The sequence below is a fragment of the Euprymna scolopes genome, chromosome 20 (assembly GCF_053919585.1).
Source record: "Euprymna scolopes isolate OS-2025 chromosome 20, ASM5391958v1, whole genome shotgun sequence".
Classification (NCBI taxonomy): domain Eukaryota; kingdom Metazoa; phylum Mollusca; class Cephalopoda; order Sepiida; family Sepiolidae; genus Euprymna; species Euprymna scolopes.
In genome coordinates this window covers 39,784,063-39,804,541 of record NC_136501.1, presented here as the reverse complement: position 1 = coordinate 39,804,541, position 20,479 = coordinate 39,784,063, and the positions used below count along the sequence as shown (strand labels likewise).

At 34.1% G+C, this 20,479-nt stretch overlaps 1 pseudogene; it reads right to left on the bottom strand.

Annotated features, from left to right (window-relative positions):
* Nucleotides 1–3,753: 3,753 nt before the first annotated feature.
* On the bottom strand, nucleotides 3,754–3,881 carry LOC145241778 (U2 spliceosomal RNA; annotated as a pseudogene).
* Nucleotides 3,882–20,479: the final 16,598 nt, after the last annotated feature.

Genomic DNA, 20,479 nt, shown 5'->3' with positions numbered 1-20,479 from the left:
CACTCCCGTCTTCGTAGCTTAAAAAAATAGGATGCATTACTCTTGAGACGGCCCTTGTATATAAAGAGTGATGTTCAGTTAATTTCCCTTTCACGTCAATGAGTTTCTCCTGCTGTGTTCTCTATCCATGCCTAAAATAAATGCTGTTTTGCTCAACAATGATTGACTTGATTATATTGGGTTTCTGTAACTGTCGCAAATCCGACGAACAAATGTCGTAAACAAACGTCACGTCGCCGTCAATTGAATTTTAATATAAGCGCATGCCGTCTACAAGTGAGACCAATTGAATGTTTTACTTTGCTTTTCTTATTTGGGTTTGACTGTGTATATAATAAACAACAGCGTGGGAAACTAAGAAAAGAAATCTGTCATCAAATCAAGGAGAACGGCGTGGCCTCGTTTCCATGGTTTTGTTGGATTGAAAAGCGATTTAAAAACAGGGGCGAGGATCTTATTTATTTTGCAAAAGCAAAATACTCCCAGCCATCAGGCGGCTATAAATATATTTCAAAATATTCATTTTTACTATAATTTGAAACTAGTAGATTTCATTTGAATTAATCCCCGTAGAAAACTAATAAACGTAACTAGATTTTTTAGTCAGTTAAAAACGGACACATTTATGAACAGTTATTTGAGTTCATTTTTTTGTTGCATTAAATACTTATACCTATTATTTTCTAACTTTGCATCGAACAAATACCATAATAGTTAGTTCGCTGCAGTTGTTCATGGCAAAGTTCCATATAAAATTTCAGCCAGAGCAGCCCAGAAGTTTCCGTGAAAACTTCTATAGTAAATATGATTTTGTGGTGACTCGCTATGTAATATATAATTGTATTGAATCCCAAGTATATCCCAATAAATACGATATTGTGGGGAATCCCTATTAATCCTTAAATGTGCTTCGAACAGATACTACGGTATGTAGTACATTACACTTTATTATAACAAATGCCCATGTAAGATTTCTGTCAGATCGGGTCAGTAGTTTCCGACAAAAAATGAAGCAGACAGTCAGACAGACAGGCATATGGTACTATCGCTTCTCCGGGGGAATAAACGATATCCACATATAAGCACATGGAAACATCAGCAAAAACGGGTCGAGATGTCGGTGGCTATTATTTTTGGCTATGCCGTGGACTATTTTTAAGAGTCAATCTTTTGTGTAAAGGCAACATTTATAAAACTATCAGCCGGTCACTGGCGTACGACCGGCGTCACGTGTTACACTAAATGTCTTAGAAACGGTCCCATGAATATGTGAAGATGGCCAGTCATTAGGGTCTGTGTATCCAGAAGAAAAGCATACCTGAGATGTTGGATGTGGGTGTGTGGCTTCTTCATTCTCTCAAGATGGTATCTTCACCCTGGTGGCATTCTGGTTGGTATCTTCTTTATTCGTTCTCCGGACCGCTTCGTTGATTAATGGAGACATTTATGGCCGACACAAGAAAACACACAAAACGACATAATCGTAATATTCGAGAAATGCAATTAACTATTTATTCTACAAAAATGTATACAATCTATACACAAAGACAATTTACACTTAAGAATCTTCAAAATTAAACTAATTAATCTAACTAAATATGAAAGGAGGGGGGCTCCCTCTCGTTTACGGAGAGACAGAAATATGCGTGCTTACCCTATGCCGTCTTGACGAAAAAGAGGTCGATCAGGGAAAGGGAATTCTGGGGTGCATTTCTGTGTCTCTTTACGCTTATGGCCAAATCACCACCCGGCTATGCTGAAGAGTGTGTTAGCAACCGTGGCACTGAGAATAAGTATAGATATATATAGATATTTTAAGAATTGTCTTGATAATTTATCGTTTTTTATCAAACCATTTTAATTAACTACGCTTAATGTCGACACGCACACACACACACACATAAATATTTTATAGGGAAATATGCTTATTTAATTATATTTAATTTATACCAATTTTTTCATTTATGATGCTCAATTTTAATACAGAGCATACATTAAAAACTGGCAGTCTATATTCCAAATTTGAAGATGTTGACCATCTTACCTTCTATTCACAATTCTTGACAACATCTGTTTTGTAGCTCAGAATCATTCATGTAATTATTAGATCAATATTTTAATTTATTCCGCCCTTAACTCATCAAAAGAAACAGAAAACTTCTCAAATTTAAAAGAAAATAAAAGGATATAGGCATAATTACAAAATAAAGGAATATAGGCATAATTAGGAAATTGGAAGAGAAGTTGCAATTATTTTTCGATTTATTCCGCCATGTTTGAATTTTTATTTTAATTTGGGCGAAATAAATTAAACAATTGACATAATAATTACATGAATGATTCTGCACTACGAAAGAGGTGCTGCGTCTCAATGTGCTTAAACAAATAAAAGGTAAGATGGTCAACATCTTGAAATTTCGAATATAGATTTTGTCATTTATTTTATATATATATATATATATGTGTGTGTGTGTGTGTGTGTGTGTGTGTGTGTGTGTATGTGTGTATGTGTGTGTGTCCTGTTTTTAAACTCTCCGAAAAAGCTACATGGTAGGCAGCTTAGTATCCCCGTTTTCTATTTGTAAAAAAGATTAGTTAAGGTTTTCTTTTTTATCCTTATATAGTATAATTGTCTTTTATACTTGAAGACTTTTGAGAAATTATCTTATACAAGTTCTAAGTCTATTTCTATTTAACTACTTCATTTACTCACATAAATTAATATACGAAAGTATAAATTTATGCGTAAATTCTAAGTTTTTATTTAACAGTGCTCACTACATAGATAGAGCTAGTTAGTAAGTTATAAAATATATATGGCGATTAAGTTACACTGAATATTCCGCGTTTCATCCACTCTAGGATATATTGCATAAGCCTGAAGAATCCTATAGTGGATGAAACGCGGAATATTCAGTGTAGCTTAATATCCATATATATTTTATAACTTACTATATATATATATATATATATATATATATATATATATATATATATATATATATATGCTAGCAAAAATACTCGTCGTTGACTGGGTTAAAAGCAGCCTACTGAAAATGGACTCTGATTTATGAAAGTATGATAGGTTATGAAAAGGAAGGGCTGTAAATAGATAGCTTCGAATTTTTGGGGTATCAAAACCAAAGCAAAATATGAAAGTAGAAATAAAATGTGAAAGTAGAAACAAAATAGATAAACTCCATAATTTATTATACCATACATGTTCATACTGAAACACTTATCACAATATTCTGTGGATCTATATTGAAAAACCTTGTTCAACTTTGTGACATATTTCCATTCTATGGAGGTTAGGCGCGAACGAACACCCCATAATTTTATTATACAATATTTCTTCAAACTGAAACATAATTATCAAAGTATATTTACGCAGATAGATATGAAAAGTCTTTATTAAAGTTTGTGCGTATTTCCATTCTATGGAGGCCAGGTGCGAACGCAGACCCCACAATTTTATTATACCATCCCTATTTAAGTTAAAACATACTTGTCAAAGTATTATTATGTACATCTATATCAACAAGGCCGATAATCATTAGTCACGTGCTCTCGTGTAATGAATAAATGCCTGAATGTAGGATTGACATGAAATTTTTAAAGATAAACTAAAATGACCAAAAAAGAATGGGCTGAAATGACTTAAATGCTTAAAGAATAACTGGAATCCTTCAAAAACAATTTGAACGATCTGGAGAATGACTTGAATGGCTTTGAGACTGACTGGTTGTAAAGTGGGGGTGATCATTTTACATTAAATTAATACAGAAAAGTGATCCTTCACTTTATATCACAATAAGTACAGCATGTAGTAAGAATAGATACTACACTTTGATCTTGGCCAAAAGGCCAAGAGAAGCTGTATTTATTTGCTCCCCCACCGAGCAAATTAGGCACTAGGCCGATTTTTAATGTGAGGAGTGAAGGGGAAATGGGGAACAGCTCCCCGGGGAGTAGGGGAGCTAGATAGTGACAATTAGTATGAAGTGTTGCCTCTACATTGACCAAGGTCTTATATGTGGAGTTGCCCCCACATATGGTCTTTGCTTGCAGTATCTGCCGGAACAGATACTACACTTGGCCAAAAGGCCAAAAAAAGCTTTAAAAAGCTAAGAACAGCATCTAATAACAACAGACCTTTGATCTTAACCAAAAAGGCTAAGCACAAAAGTGTTACGGACAGTCCGACCGACCGACCGACCGATCGACGGAGTGACTTATACGCGACTAAAACCACTTGTAAACGTTTTTTTTATTTTTTTAATTTTTTTTATTTTTATACTTTGTGGACCAGGCGTGTGCACAGACCCCACAATTTTAATGAATCATCATTTTGCCAAATCAAACATACCCATTCCTGTGTCTCGATACATCTTCTTTCATTATATGCGATCTGTTTTCTATAATAGTCAACCATATAGGAGCCTATTCGTGACCAGACACACACACAGACATTCAGCTTTATATTATAGATATATATATTAGGGAAACTAAGACAAAAACTCACAAATGAATTAATTTATGAATTGTTTCAAAAAATAGTTATTCAATTAGGAATACTAAAATATGATATACAGTATTTCGAAAGATTATGTTGTATTGTTGATTTAAGGAACAGGGAGATGTTTTGATCGTAATATAATTGTGATTAATCAAAAACAATTTTCGCATGCATTCATTTAGAACACTTGACTTAATAAAACTGTGGACGAGTTTTCGTGATGAACACACACACACACACACACACACACACACACACACACACGAAATCTTTAAATATTCGAACGAGACCTTCGAAGACAGAAGTGGAGAACGGTTCCATGCTAAAAGTGATAACTTATACATGCTAGTACGTATAACGAATGTATATATAGATTGCTCCTAAATGAGAAGGTAATACCCAAGATGACGCGCTTTTCACACACACACACACACACGCACGCACACACACAAACTACATTACTTGTTCTTCAAAAAAGAGTGAGGTAATGCCCTGGAGGAGAGTCTAATGTAAATGAAACAGATATTGCACTAGTTCTTTTGATTGGACATTGGAAGGTAGAACATTAGTCTGAAATAGTATAATAAACTGAATTGAGCAGTCAAAGATCATAAAATAATGATTTAGTATCGGATTCAGACAGACACCAAATATCGATTGATGATACGTACAATAACTTAATCATGAATCTGCAAACTCCCACAAAAGTAAGGGGAAACCAAAATCTTATCTAGGTCTTGCCCCCCCCATTTTTTGTGAATTGTTTTCGAACAGAGATTTTCAGTTGGGTTTCACATATGTGGACCATATTACCATAGAACTGCTTTCTTGCATATCACAACATGATCATCTTTAAGTTGAATATCAACAGATTCCTGTTTTGTACCGTCCACTCAAGCATTCGAACATCCAGCAAGCTTTCTTTTATTATTATTTTTTTATTATTTGTTTGATCACATTACCTTAAAACTTCTGCATATTAGTAAAATCGCAAAAGCAGGAACCAAGGGGAAATTTGGAAGTCTAACAGTTCGAGTAAAGAAACTATTAGATTAGAAGACTTTCTGGCATCTAGACATCTCAAAGAGGAAGAGGTAGGATTTAGTCGGGAATATGTACATTCGTTTTACCCTCGTGTCTATTATAGAGCGTGGTATCATTAGCAAATATACCATTCTTGGACACGATTCTATCTGAGAAGATTTTTTTATAAATACCAGTAATATTAATGGTCCAACGATGAACAGCTAGAGCACGTTCGCATTAATACAATGTTCTTTCGAAGGACAACCTAAATTTTAGCCTATCTAAAAAGAATTTTATTATGTTAAGTATTTATCCAGAAACACGGTATGCTTTAATTTTCACCAGAAGTTCTTCATGTCAGACCTTTTCAACGGCTTGATCTGCTTCATCCAGTACATAAGAGCTGACAGTTAAAATATCCGCAAAAGAACAGTTTTGCCAAAATCCACACTTTTGGTCAGAAAAAGTTTAGCATTTACGAGGTGGTGGACTAGCGCTTGATTAATTGATTTCAAGATTTCAGCGAAGATGGGAAAGATACGTAGAGCGATAATTAAGCGAGTTGATTTTCCAGCTATCAGGAAATCAAGACTCATTTGTTGAAGAGTTTGGACAGAACAGGGGTAAGCATAGAAGACCATTTCTTTATTGGTATAACAGAATGCCTAGGATGTATATAGGTCGGACATGAGAAAACGTGCTTTCCTTAATCCTTTTCATTTCTCAGCTGAAAACACTTATATTACATTAATTCTTATACTCGAGTTGTAACGTTACCCAACACGTTGTAACTTCAGTCGTAAAGTAGGCATAAAATAGGAAATAACTTCAACTCATTTTTTCCGTTGTTACCCCCCCCCCCAAAAAAAAAACAGTTATTTCCTCATTCTCCCATTGCACGTGACTTCTCGTTACGGCTGTGACGCTACCAACGTCTTTAACGTGTTTTTTTTTTTTCATTTTATAGTCGATTTTCCTCATCGGTGACGCCATTTCGCATGTATTTGCATACGTGCGTCCGCGCTTTGTTACAGAATGGCTTTTGGCATTGACATGTGGGATTCTCTTGTGTGAAATAAAAGAATACTGGATTTCGTAGCCACCTGCTATATTAATAGATGATGAGTGTCCTTCAGAAAGAGAGAGAGGGAGAGAGAGAGAGAAAGAGAGAGAAAGAGAGAGAGAGAGAGTGAATGTGAGCGAGCCTATACATTGGTAAATAATCAAGTAAGTGATTGAGATTTATTAAATGGGTGATGTGTGCGTCCGTAGGTGGGTGACTGTATATAGGGAGTTGGTGAATGAGAGACAAAACAAAACGCGCTCGTGGGTAAATGGTTGACTGAGTACATGAATGGCAGACTGGGTTTGTGAGTGGGCGTAGAAATGCTTTACTGGATGAGAGGGTGGGAGAGATGGAGAGAGAATTAACTAAAAATAACGAAGAAAACTGTGAGAGCATAAGCGCTGCTTTTCTTTTGAAGCGAATTTCTGTGTCCCACAAAAATGAAACAAAATACAAAAATAAATAAATACGTAAATTAAAAAAAACCCACATAAACAATTGTTGGAGGATTTAAATAATTACAAGCAATCCCGTCGTCGAAATTTCCAATGCATATTCATGTGCAGCTTTCTTGGTTCAAGGTTATTTCTGTTCGCCTGGACAATAACATATTTTTATTCTTAAAACAATGGAAGATAAAAGAAAATTTATATACAAAAACAAATCGATATTGCGCAAGAAATCTTCTTCATTGGCCATTGTAAATGAAGCGAAAGCTAAATAAATATGTCAGGTCATAATATAACATCTTTTTCTTTATTTTAAGGAATGAGAAAGACATATTTTTGAATAATAAAAAACAAAACAAAATGGTGACGCGCGTTCAATTTTCAAGAACAATCATCCAGAAAAATAAGGCTCTGAAACAGAAAACATGAAAACAAAAATGTGTAACTAAGAAGTGAATTTAATAACGTACTTTATGGGTGGCCATAGTCTACCAAGACTGAAGGAAGTTACCATAATTAATCAAATATTTCCCGACGATCCTCAAAACGCACCTATTTTTAGTTTTCATTTTCTTCATTTTCTTTTTGTGATCTCGTCGAATTTAGTTTTGGCGATCACCAAGCCGAGGTTACTGCTTCACAGATTTTGCTTACTTTGCCTACTATGCATGACGTCATTTTTTAGTGAGCAAGTTTTGTCTTGTTAGCCTCGACCAAACACGAAGCAGTTTACAATTTCCACTCATTATAAAAGCAACAAACAGATAAAAACATTGTAAAGACGGACGTGTTTACTACGTATGCGTGTGTCCTTGTGGTCCTATTGTTAGTGTCTATACTTCTGACCTAAATTTCCATCTTTGAAATCTAGGATATTCTCGGTTTCATTCGAATTCACTTTCTTAGTCATTTCCAAAAGCAAGTAAGTTTTCATAGAAACGTGCGAATTCAAAATATTTTCAACGATGAAAACCATTTCAAACCCCAAGTGAAATATGTCTATGCGAAGTTAGAAGTCCCATAAGACCCCGTCAACAATATAAGTTTCTCCAGAATTCTTAAGCCGGTCGCACCTTGAACAGGAGTCAAGAACGTCTGTTCAACATCCCCTTCTTACCTTTGTCCAAAGGAGGTGAAAAGGACTCAATGACTCGCATACAAGTTTCCTCATCCCGCGCACATATTCTTACATACTATTAAGAGTCAGTCGAACAAAAATGAACTGCTACTTACAACTATACAAAAACAAAATAAACCGACGCATATACACAGTATGGCGCTGCTAAATATTGCCATAGATATATTACTTACATACGCATACATTCACACTATAAAGATTTTGATTTGTGACTAACTCAACTTTTCTATTGGTTGGTTGGTTGGTTGGTTGGTTGGTTTGTTGGTTGGTTGTTTTTGTTTTACGGCATATCAACCCTTTTCGGGTTATTTAATGCCGAATCCAAAGATTTTGAAGAAATTTTTTTATATTTGTTGTTTTCACGTCGGTTTCTATTTAACCCATAGTTAGGACCCTAACAGGTACTACCACTCCGGGTCAGAGTGGACCTGGGAGCAATGATAATTAAAGGGTCGCTCCACACTCCCCAAAGCCCACAAACTGGGGCCTCACCACTGGATATAGTTTAAGGTCATATCCAGGACTCCCATTGAGGGACTTTTACCCTCTGCAGGGGGGCAGTCGGCGTATTCTAATGCCCCACCAACAGGGCCACAACTTTTCTATCTAAACACCTATATGTATAAATGACTGAAAGAAACTTTTATGTTCTTATCTTTTTTGTAAAAAAATCTTTTGTTACATATTCGTTTTTCTTATTTTACATTTACAAAACTCTGTAAATTTTCTTTGTTAGCACTTGCTCAATGCTGACCATTCTATTTTTTCAAAAGTTCTTTTCTTTCCACGTTTTGTTGGCAGTTGCTGCAGATGTAGGGATGCTGGGAGCGGCAGTGGTGGACTGTATCCCCTCTTTTTCTGCTAATTTGACACTGTTCTTAATTTTGCGTGTCAGGCTGTGCGATCGGATGTCACTGATTCGTGATCGTGTGGTTGAATGCTACAAGTCTTCAGATCTCTGTTGCAGTTGCCTTGTAGTGTAGAGCTGGTCGTCCAGTTAGCCGTATTCTAGAGGCGAACTCGCCGCATAAGATGTCCTTTGTGATGTGACCGACTTCCATCTTGCACACATAACCGAGCCAGCGCAAGAGTCTCTGAGTGAGAATGGTAAACATGTTCCTCATGCAAGTGACTCGATCCTCTCAGCTGATGCCTAACAGATGTCTGAGGTTGTGCAAATAGAAGACATTCAGTCTTCTTTCTTGGCGTGAGTACAAAGTCCAATATATAAGCGTAAGGAGAAGTGCTCAGCAAACAGGCTTTGTATATCCTCATATTTGTGTTGAGTGGATGACCATGTATCTTATATGTGATATAAATACTAACATAAACAGTCTTTTGAAGACTCACAGTGTAGCTTTGTAAAAACATTCACATCGATCTTGAAAGTTCAGTCCGCACTGAATGCGAACGTTCAACATTTGAGCGGTCTCGAACGTGGCAAGTTGGCCTAATAGTTGTCGTACTTTATTCGCTGTCTTTAGGCTTTGGTTTTAATCACACTTCAAGCATTTTTTTACTTACAAGAAGTGAACTGTTTAGAAAAAAAACATAATACAATTTTACCCTAAAAAGACAAAATCATTTCAAACGCGTCCGTGTCCTGTCTTATAAAAAATTAATTTAAATTTTATTCGCTGGACCTTTCTGCTTGTACGGTGATAAAACTTCTCAAATGCACTTGTGATGTTAGGTTGTATAAAAGTGTTAACTTTGGTCAAAATGTGACGTCCTTCTCTAATCAGATTCTTTCGATTATTGATTTTAGATACTTGCCAAACGCATTCCGATACAAAACCTACGTAAGAACACTACCAGACAAATTAAATACCTTTGTGTGAAATTTCAAAAATTAGGCCCACACTGAGTACACAAGTAACTCTCTCTCTCTCTTTCTCTCTCACACATACACAGTTCCTTTTATATAATAGTAGATATATATCTATATATAGATAGAAAGAGAGTAAGAGAGAGGGGGGAGGGAAATAGAGATGGATAGACGATAAAGAGGATAAAGAGAGAGACAAACTAGAAGGGATATAAAGTGTTGTTTATTAATCGTATGAAGTAAGAACAAAATTTCTCAGATAACTTTAAAATATTCAAATTCCTTTTTACAAGATGTTTTTTGTGTTGAGCGGTTTTATAATTAACTAGACTAGATGCCCGTCATTGCCTGGCATTGCCTGGCATTGCCCGGTATTGCCTGGCATTGCCCGGGTGTTTGGAGGTGTATGTTGAGCAAAAAAAAAAATATGGTAGTAAGCAGGTAGGATCGAACCCGTACTGCGAAGGAGGAAAAGAACGTGGAAAAAAGTGACGTCTTTGCCGTTGCGTCCATCACCAAAGCGGAAGTAGCGAAAGTGTAAATTAAGGCTAGTCGATCGAAAAGAGGGGATGACTTTAAAAAATATCGGCGAAAAAAGCGACCACTCCTTGTAGAAAAGTGACCAGTTGAGGGTAAACAAATTATTGTATTTAGGCAATGTGTCGATATTTGTCGCCCGAAATGTCGATCTCTAAAACGATACCGATCTTGTGAAAATCCGTCGCCTCTGTCGAAAGTTTAGTCAAACATACATACATACATACATACATACATACATACACACATACATACATACACACATACATACATACATACATACACACATACACACATACATACATATATACACACATACATATATACATACATACACATATACACACATACATACATACATACGTACATACATACACAGGTGAGATTTATATTATAGAAGATGGCATGTTGTCATCATTTCTGATCAACACTATAACCTGACTTTTCTGAGAAATGGCAGATCATGTTTAGCGATGATTTACAATAAAAGCGTGCAACGATTCTGAATAAATAAACCTGAGTTCAATTCCCGCCGTGGGCGTGTAAGTCAGATAGTATGTTTCAGAAGACTTACCTTATATTCAATGTTAGTCAAATAGGAAGAATCGGATTACTTTGTGAAGCGAAGCGTTCCATAGCTTGACTCATCCTGCACGAACAGTTCCAGCTTCTTGTAGAGCATAGAATTGTTATGCTCGAATAAAAACAACAGCACAGCGTTTTGCAATTTGTCTACGTAGGTGGAAAAATACGGGAAATCAGGCATCTTCGGAAACGGCACATATATGTAAGAACTTATTTCATTTCACATCAATATGTTCTACTTGAAAAATACAGGTTTCTCTATAGGGATGAGTTGGTATTTATTTATTAATCTGGGTTTTACAGAAATATGGGCATTTTAAATGCAATGGAATAATTGATCAGAAATTGTCTGCCATGTGATTAATGATGTGGTTAGAATCTTTTACGTATAGTAGCATCATACAAGAGTTTGTAAAAGACTGAAAAGGATTTGTATGTAGTTTTACAATATTTAACGTTGAATTTTGCATGTTTTTTATTAGTTACGTGCAAGCGACTCTATAAATCACTTCGTCAGTCGGTCTGTCGGTCGGTCTGTCGATCTGTCGGACTGTCCGTAACACTTTTGTTTGTGCTTTGTCTTTTTGATCAAAGATCAAAGGTCTGTTGTTAATAGATGCTGTTCTTAGCCTTTTAAGCTTTTCTTGGCCTTTTGGCCAAGTGTAGTATCTGTTCCGGCAGATACTGCGAACAAAGACCATATGTGGGGGCAATCCCACATATAAGACCTTGGTCAATTTAGGAGCAACCCCTCATACCAATTGTCACTATCGAGCTCCCCTACTTCCCGGGGAGTTGGTCCCCATTTCCCCTTCACTCCTCACATGAAAAATCGGCCTTGTGCCTATTTGCTCGGTGGGGGGAGCCAATAAATACCATTTTCTTGGCCTTTTGGCCAACATCAAAGTGTAGCATCTGTTCTTACTACATGCTGTACTTATTGTGATATAAAGTGGGGGATCATTTTTCTATATTAATTTAATGTAAAATGATCACCCACTTTACAACCAGTCAGCCTCAAAGCCATTCAAGTCATTCTCCAGATCATTCAAGTTGTTTTTGAAGGATTCCAGTTATTTTTTAAGCATTCAAGTCATTCTTAAGGTCATTCAATTCATCCTTAAGTTCATTAAAGTCATTCTAAGTCATTTATTTTTTATTTATTTAAGTCATTTTTCGGTCATTTTAGTTTATCTTTAAGAATTTCATGTCAATCCTACATTCACGCGTTCATTCATTACACGAGAGCACGCGACTAATGGCTATCGACCTTGTTTATAGTAACGTGTCACTACATATTAAGGCTCAAAAGCCATTCAAGGATAATGGATTATATGATAGTCGGACGATATACAGCACGTTGAGAGGATTTGGATCGATGCAAGAAACGAACAGAATTGGAGTTTGACAAGAATTTGTACGTATTGGACTTAAAAACAATCATGTTGTAGTTAGTTGAGAAAAATGCACGTGATATTGTGTTCCGCAGATGTAAATTCTTGGAAAATAATTTTGTTCAGAGCAGTTCTGTTTAGTTTTACGTATGCAGTGGGAGATTCGAAAATTAACAAACTAATTTGGAAAGGAATTCGAAGAAGTAGTGAATACTGGATATATGGGAAGACTTGTCACTCAGTTTCCAGAGAACGCCGCAGGTTTTTCTCAAAAAGAATTTCCATGTAAAAACTCCCCATAATATTAATATCCTCCAGTTTATAATATAATACATTGTCTAAATTCATACCCTGATACAAATGTTAGAGGGTAAAAAACCTGCGGTTTTTTTTCTAGCCCCCACGGACGAAACCAATTTAATGTGATGAGGGAAAGCCAGAAAGAATATAACAAAACAGACACCGCATCCCTGTTATGAATTAGTAAAGAAATCTTTCTCTCAAAATACAAAAAAGGCAGCGTTGAGTATTTTCTTTCTTTGGATAATCAAAACGGATCATGATCATCATATCGTATGAATCCAAAGATTCTTTTAATGGCATTGGTTTCTCCGATATTTTTCTAGTTAGAATTATTTCTTCAATATTTTTTCTAGTCAGAATTAGTCTTACAAAGACATTGAGTACTTACGGCAGAGACCACTAGAAGGTTGCCAACATCATAAGTGAAAGAGTTTCTCTGGAACTGTCTGGATTCGAACTTGACAAATCCATGTGCAATAAGAAAAATAGCTTGTTAACTTTAAAATCAATTATTTGTCCAACCTTTATTTTGCCTAAGTGGAAGCGATTTTTGCACAACAACTGGATTCGAGCTTGGAACACCCGTGTCATTAACCATTAGATCAACATTATCTCCCCAAAATGATAATTTATAAATGAAAAATTACATTTATGATATACTTGTATAATTTTATATGAACATTAGTAGGACCTGTATCCCAATATTGCCCAATACTCCTGACCCCATGTCGCAGCATTGAATTCTTTGTTGTTTAATGATGTTCAGTGCGAATGCAGACGCAATAAAGCTTATTTGATTGAATATATCAAACAAAAAAAGAACTATATATATATATATATATATATATAAAAGAAAATCATGTATTTGTTTTGTTTTCTTTCTGTTGTCCAGCACGAAGGAGAGGAACCACGAGAAGGTTGCCAACATCTTTAAGTAAAAGTGATCTTTGTGGAACGAACTGGATTCGAGCTTGAAAAACCGTATATATATATATATATATATATATATATATATATATATATATATATATATATATATATATATATATATATAATTTTCTTTCTGGTTGTCCGGTGCGAACGCGAGCTCCAGGATGTAAATATAATATCGCTTATCAGAGGGGCTACTCGAATCTATGCTGTAATTTCAATTTGCAACGCATTTAATTTTGCTTAGAAGTGTGCATGTTGATTTCAGACAATAGAAACTAAAAATGAAAATCATGTGTTGATGTGTTGTAGTTTTTCTAGATATTTTATGAAATATGTTCTAAAGTGCTTCTCTGTCAAATTGATACATCGCATTTTGTTATAAAAAATACTGATATAAAAGCCTCAGGTAAAAAATAAAGAAAGTTAAATACCTCGGTCCGTTGCTGTTGTTGTTGTTGTTGTTGTTGTTGTTATTGTTGTTGTTGCTGTTGTTAATAATAATAATAATAATAATAATAATAAAAAATAATAATAATAATAATAATAATAATAATTATTATTATTATTATTATTATTATTATTATTATTAGCAGCAGCAGCAGCAGCAGCAGCAGCAGCAGCAGCAGCGGGACCTTTGGAAATTCCACAACGGACTCTTTCATATGTAATATATTGATGTTGGCAGTCTTAGGATGTTCAGCATAAATGGAAACGCCCTGATATTATTGTAGCTTGTTTTTTTTTAACTGCCAAAGTATTTATCTAAGCTAACAGGAAGGCCCGGCGTAACTCGGTTCCAAAATACGCCTAAAACGATATTTAATTCGGGCAGATTTCATATATATTATTATAGAATCAATTTTCTATTGATTCTTATATATTATAATGTTGTGATTTCAAAAATAAAAAAAATATATCCATATGATTTGGGTGCACCAGCTTGAATCGAAACCGAAACTTATAAAGAATTCTTGGTAAAATTATTTATCACAAGAAATTGAAGGTCATAACAATTAAAGGATATCCACTCGGGGGGGGGGGACGATGTAAGCGTGACACACAAAATAACACACACGTTATCGTATTAATATAGACGACGACGACGATGACGACGATGACGACGATAATAATCCCAGCAGGTTCAGGGTGCATATCAAGAAGACAGGAAAGCGAGGCAGATACATGGACATGGCTAAAGAACTGAAAACGGTTTGAAACATGAAGAAAATCAAGATAAAACCAATAATATTAGGAGTACTAGGGGCGATCTTTAAAAACATCGAAAAAGAATGGGAGAAATTGTATTCAAAGGATAGGATGAGAAGATACAACGAACTACAATTATGAAAACCACTGAAATGTAAAAACGAATTCCCCTAAACTGCAAACACTATTTAATCGCATGGAAGTTATAATAGAAATAAAAGGAAAACAAAAAGAAAGAAAAAAAACATAGCATGAGATCAAGGGAACTGAAACCACAAAATGTTTTAGTAATTGCGACCTGCCCCCCTCCACCTTTAAACAACAAATGCGATGATTGTCTCGGCTTGCGCAACTTGACGAACCATGAAGAATGGAAAGAGGGAAGAGAGAGAACACAAACGAAACTTCCACTGGAAGAATATGGAGAACTGTGGGATCTTGGGGTGACTTTTGCCATACAATACAATAGACGTTGCCAGCGAAAACTCAATGGTAAGCGGCTGTTGCGATAAAGCAAGGTAATTTTGTTATCAAAAGAGGAAGAAAGCACTGAACATCTACATTCTATAATAAGATCATATTTCTTTGTATATACGGCATAATCACGTTGGCACACTCGTGACTGTTAGATGATCGAAGTTAAGCAATGTTGAGCATGGTCAGTACTAAAATAGGTGACTATTTGATAATTCCAGGTTCTGTATGTATTCTCTACTTATCTCGACATGGTTTCCAGTAGTCCTAGATTTCTCCTTTCTACTGGGCTAAATCAGTTTCGATTCATGAGGGGTGTGGTTTGGGATTGCGCAACCCTGTCTCATAATAACCCGCTTAGCTACCTTTAAAGAGGATATCAATTGTCTTTCGAGAATGAACGAATGCGATATTTGTTTTCATATAAACTAATATAAATCCTTCTTATCGCATAAATGTTAGAGAGTAAAAAAAAAATGTCCTTTATAAGCCTTCAAAATGAAACCATTTTAAAAGGTAAGGGGGGGGGATAACTAAAAAAGTTAAATAGTCCCACCGCCTGAAATTAATTCGAAAAAAAATATTTTTCTTAAAAAAAAAGACAAAGGTAGATATTTTAAATTCTTTAAGTCAGAAAAAATAGCAATAATAATTTATGTATTAAAAATTGAATTATTGACACATTGTCTGAAAGTATATTAACTCACAAAATTGTCAATCATAGCGTTGAACATTCATTCTTTTTGAGGACGGTTATCCTCATCTTCACAGTTGTTGTTGTTGTTGTTGTTTCACCACGTTTCGGCCAACTCATCCGCTGGCAATAATTTTAGCTGATTAACAGCGATGGGATAGAAATACCGAGTCTTGTAACTTATCCCCAGTAATTACCGCCTTCCATAGTTGTAGTCTGACCACGTTTTAGCCAACTAATCATCTGCACTGCTTTGAGTAAAACTACAACCGCTATCTTCAGACAATGCTCGCCTAGAACTGTAGAGACTCAACCTCTATCCACTGTGCCACAGATTCCAAAGGTCCACAGAAAGAGTGAATGCACAAATTATAAAGCCTCATTTCAAAGGAATCCAAAAATTAAAACAAAAGAAAGAGTAAGTAATATCCAACGTCGAATTATTTGCTCTTTATGGTTGTCCTGAGTCAATCCACTTTGACCACTTAACAGCGACATTTCTCGCCGAAAACCGATCCCAAAGATTTTTCCAAATCTCAGTATCCTGTATATCAAATTTCGCGTCTGTACACTAAAAATTAATAGAATTATTGCGTAGGGAAATGTACACACACACATACACACACAGAGACAGACACACAGACACGTTCACTTTATATATATATATATATATATATATACGTATGGGCGTGGCCAGAGGCTAAAGAATGAGGGTGGAGGGCTGTTTGTTTTAGTTCGATTCTAGCGGATGGAATCCAAGTTATATATATATATATATATATATATATATATATATATATTTATATATATATATATATATATATATATATATGTGTGTGTGTGTGTGTGTGTGTATGTGTGTGTTTAGATCTCACTACTATACGTTGTCCAATATAATAATCGATAGACAATTGTCATTATAATAATAAATACGCAGTCTGCATGAATTAAATTATTATATTTAAACGTATCTTATGACCGGGCAACGCCGGGTGCCATATATATATATATATATATATATATATATATATATATATATATATATATATATATGAATACGTAATCTTCTGCGTGTAACACTTAGTTGGGTGATTAATAAGTTAATCAAGGGAACTGAACCGAAAGCTGCTTAATTTACCCATTCGTATTGTTAATTGTTTTTGTAAGATAATGTAACTTAAAGTAAATAGCAGTTTAGATATAAAAAAAACAAATCGAATATTACTGTTTACTCAAGTACAAAACAACAAATCATGTAATTTTGAATATGCTCACGTCGTGCTAAGAACACAGGTTAATGTCGCCCACTGTGGGCGTCCTAATTAAATTTGTAAAATAACGTTATAATTTGCATAAAAATGTATGGCTTATTAGCATGGTTCCGACAATCAGATCAATTCTTAACATCTAATACAAATTCAACCATTTTTAAATTTAATTATTTATTCTCCCTCTTTCTCTCTGTCCGTCTCTCTCTCTCTCTCTTTATCAATTTATCCATCTTTTATAATTCTCCTACTCTCTCTCTCTCTTTCTTTATCAATTTTCTATCTCTTATTATTCTCCTTCTCTCACTCTCTCTCTCTCTCTCTCTCTCTCTCTCTCTCTCTGTTAGTATATATATATATATATATATATATATATATATATATATATATATATATATATATATATATATATATATATATATATATATATATATATAGGCTTATTATTAGATTTCCAAGATTTAAGCTCAATATATATGTTTTTAACGCCAGAGCAAATGAATTATATAAAAATAGTTTAATTCAAACGCTAAATTCATGAAAGTAAACAGAAAATTATGTTTCTGATTGGAACTAAATATATTAATACTTCAATGATATATGATTTTTAAAATTTTATTTTTATTCACTTAAGTTTTGTACACAATTTGAGCTGTTCCTGCTGATGGCCCAGACGCACAAAAACATTCGAAGTATATAACCCGGTATATAAGTTGTCTCAGTGATGACGAAACGGTCACTCAAGAAGATCTTTTAAAAAAATATTGAAACATGGTTTCAGGCATCTAAACAAACTTCTATTTTTATCGCTGACTTTTTCATATCGGTCGATTCTCTACATGGCTTACTTAAAAGCCTACTAATGAGAACTTAAATGCCTACTGGAGAAAACTTGAATGTCTACTGAAGAGAATTTGAGTGTCTTTTGAAGAGAACTTGAATGCCGACTAAATTCTATCCTTCAATGTCTGAGTTGTCTCTGTAGATGGGTTTATCAGGAGAGCCTGACATGAGGATACTATTTTTTCTGCAAATAAACCCTGACTAAATATTGAAAATCACATAGTATTCACGGCTCAAATTTTTTTTTTTTTTTTTGAGGAATGATTCACCCTTTCCAAATGATGTTACCCCAAATAACAGAACGAAGCTGAATACTTAAGCAGATACGGGGAATTCTTTTCCTGGAATCCAGTAGGACCAAAAAGAAAAGAATGCTATAATTTATTTAAATGGTCAATTAAGAAGAGGAAAATTAAATTCTGAACTTCTTTACTAACTCAATGTTAGAGAGGTTAAGGAGAACTTCAATCGAATATTCAAATATCTATGCGTCTGAAATATAGAGATCAAATGTTAGCCCTATACATATGCTTTCTAAAATCTTCAACTGAAGTAAAATGAAATAACGAGTGAAATATAATTTAAATTATATAAATCGAAATAAAATTGGAGTTAATATTTAGATTTGAACTGAAATAAATAGCTATAAATATATATATATATATATATATATATATATATATATATATATATATATATATATATAATTACTACGCTACCCGTGACCCGTTGGGTCAGTATGTTATATCAGCTAAGGAATTCATGTATGAACGTGACACTTGTGACGTAAGGATTTTTTTTTTGACATAACAGAAACATTTCTATGAAAGTATATTAAAATCAAAAAGAATATAGATAGATTCCTATGAGTCGTTCTGTTTTATAATTAGTTATTTTTTGGGGAAAAACTTACAGCCATTGAATTATAAGTGGTTTGTCATACTTATAGGTAAATGTGCACTGAACAGATACCATAATACTTAAAGTTAAATTCAGATTTTGATATATCTTTTTTAAATGAAATTATTAGTTGAAAGTACAGATTAGTAAAAAAACACTCTCCCCATGTTAAGAAGGGCGTTTTAAATATAAAATAAAAATAAAATGTAACTTTTTTTATTTATTTTAAATAAACATTCATGGCCCATTGGGTCAAATATTTTATTAATATGTTAATAATAAGGTCAATAAAACTAATTAAGACAATGCGGAAATGAACGATGTAAAAAAATTAACAATTGTTTATTTGGATAATTTAAACGCGATGTAAAAAAATTAACAATTGTTTATTTGGATAATTTAAACGCGAAAAAAAAACAATTGGGACGCTGAAAACGTACAAAGTAAAACAATGCGTTTTATTGTCGCGTTGATTATTTATTTGTGCCGCAAATTTAAAAAAACATATTTTCGTGGTTATTTATTATTGTTGGTAGTGTAGGAGAAAATGTTTGAATTTTTTTAAGAAAGGTGTATAAAAAATAGAGAATAAATTTAAAAAAAAAGAAGGCTGTGGGGAAATCGCCGTTGTAAATTATTCTTATGGTTGTTAGCGGGTCAAAGTTGTTTTATCTATAAGAAAATTGCGACAGTATAGTTGCAATACAGAATAGTTGCAAAACATCCCCACCCGCCCCATGTTAATAATAATTTCTAAATAATAACGTTAATATTTCAGTGCGCAGGTCAAATTCTGCAAAAGTAGCGATTTGGGTTACTTTATTTACGCTTTTATGGGTTTATGTTTATGCACTCAAGCGCAACCGGAAGTCGTAAGCCGGATGTAGGATTACAACACCTGTTACAAGGTCATTTGAGTTTTATAATTATACATATATATATTTATACACAATTACATATCTTAATATGTTTATATATTTGTAGAGAGAAGACTGCCTAGTAAGCTAATTACCCTATTATTTTGCACGTTGAAAGAGCTTCTGACTGCAAGGAATCTAAATGTACGATATACTCAATATAGTTCAATGCAAATAGTTCAGAGTTGCATTAAATTGGATCCATAATCATTAGAGACTAATTAAGCAAGATTCGGTGAATTTTACTCAATTTTCGACATTTTCAGGAATTAAAATTATGAAAGTGATTTTGAGTGAAATTGAAAAAACATACTATAAACATTGAAAAGTTTCTACAAATAAGATTTACTATCAAAATATGTTGATTTTTATCACCATAAACGAATATAAAAGTGGTGC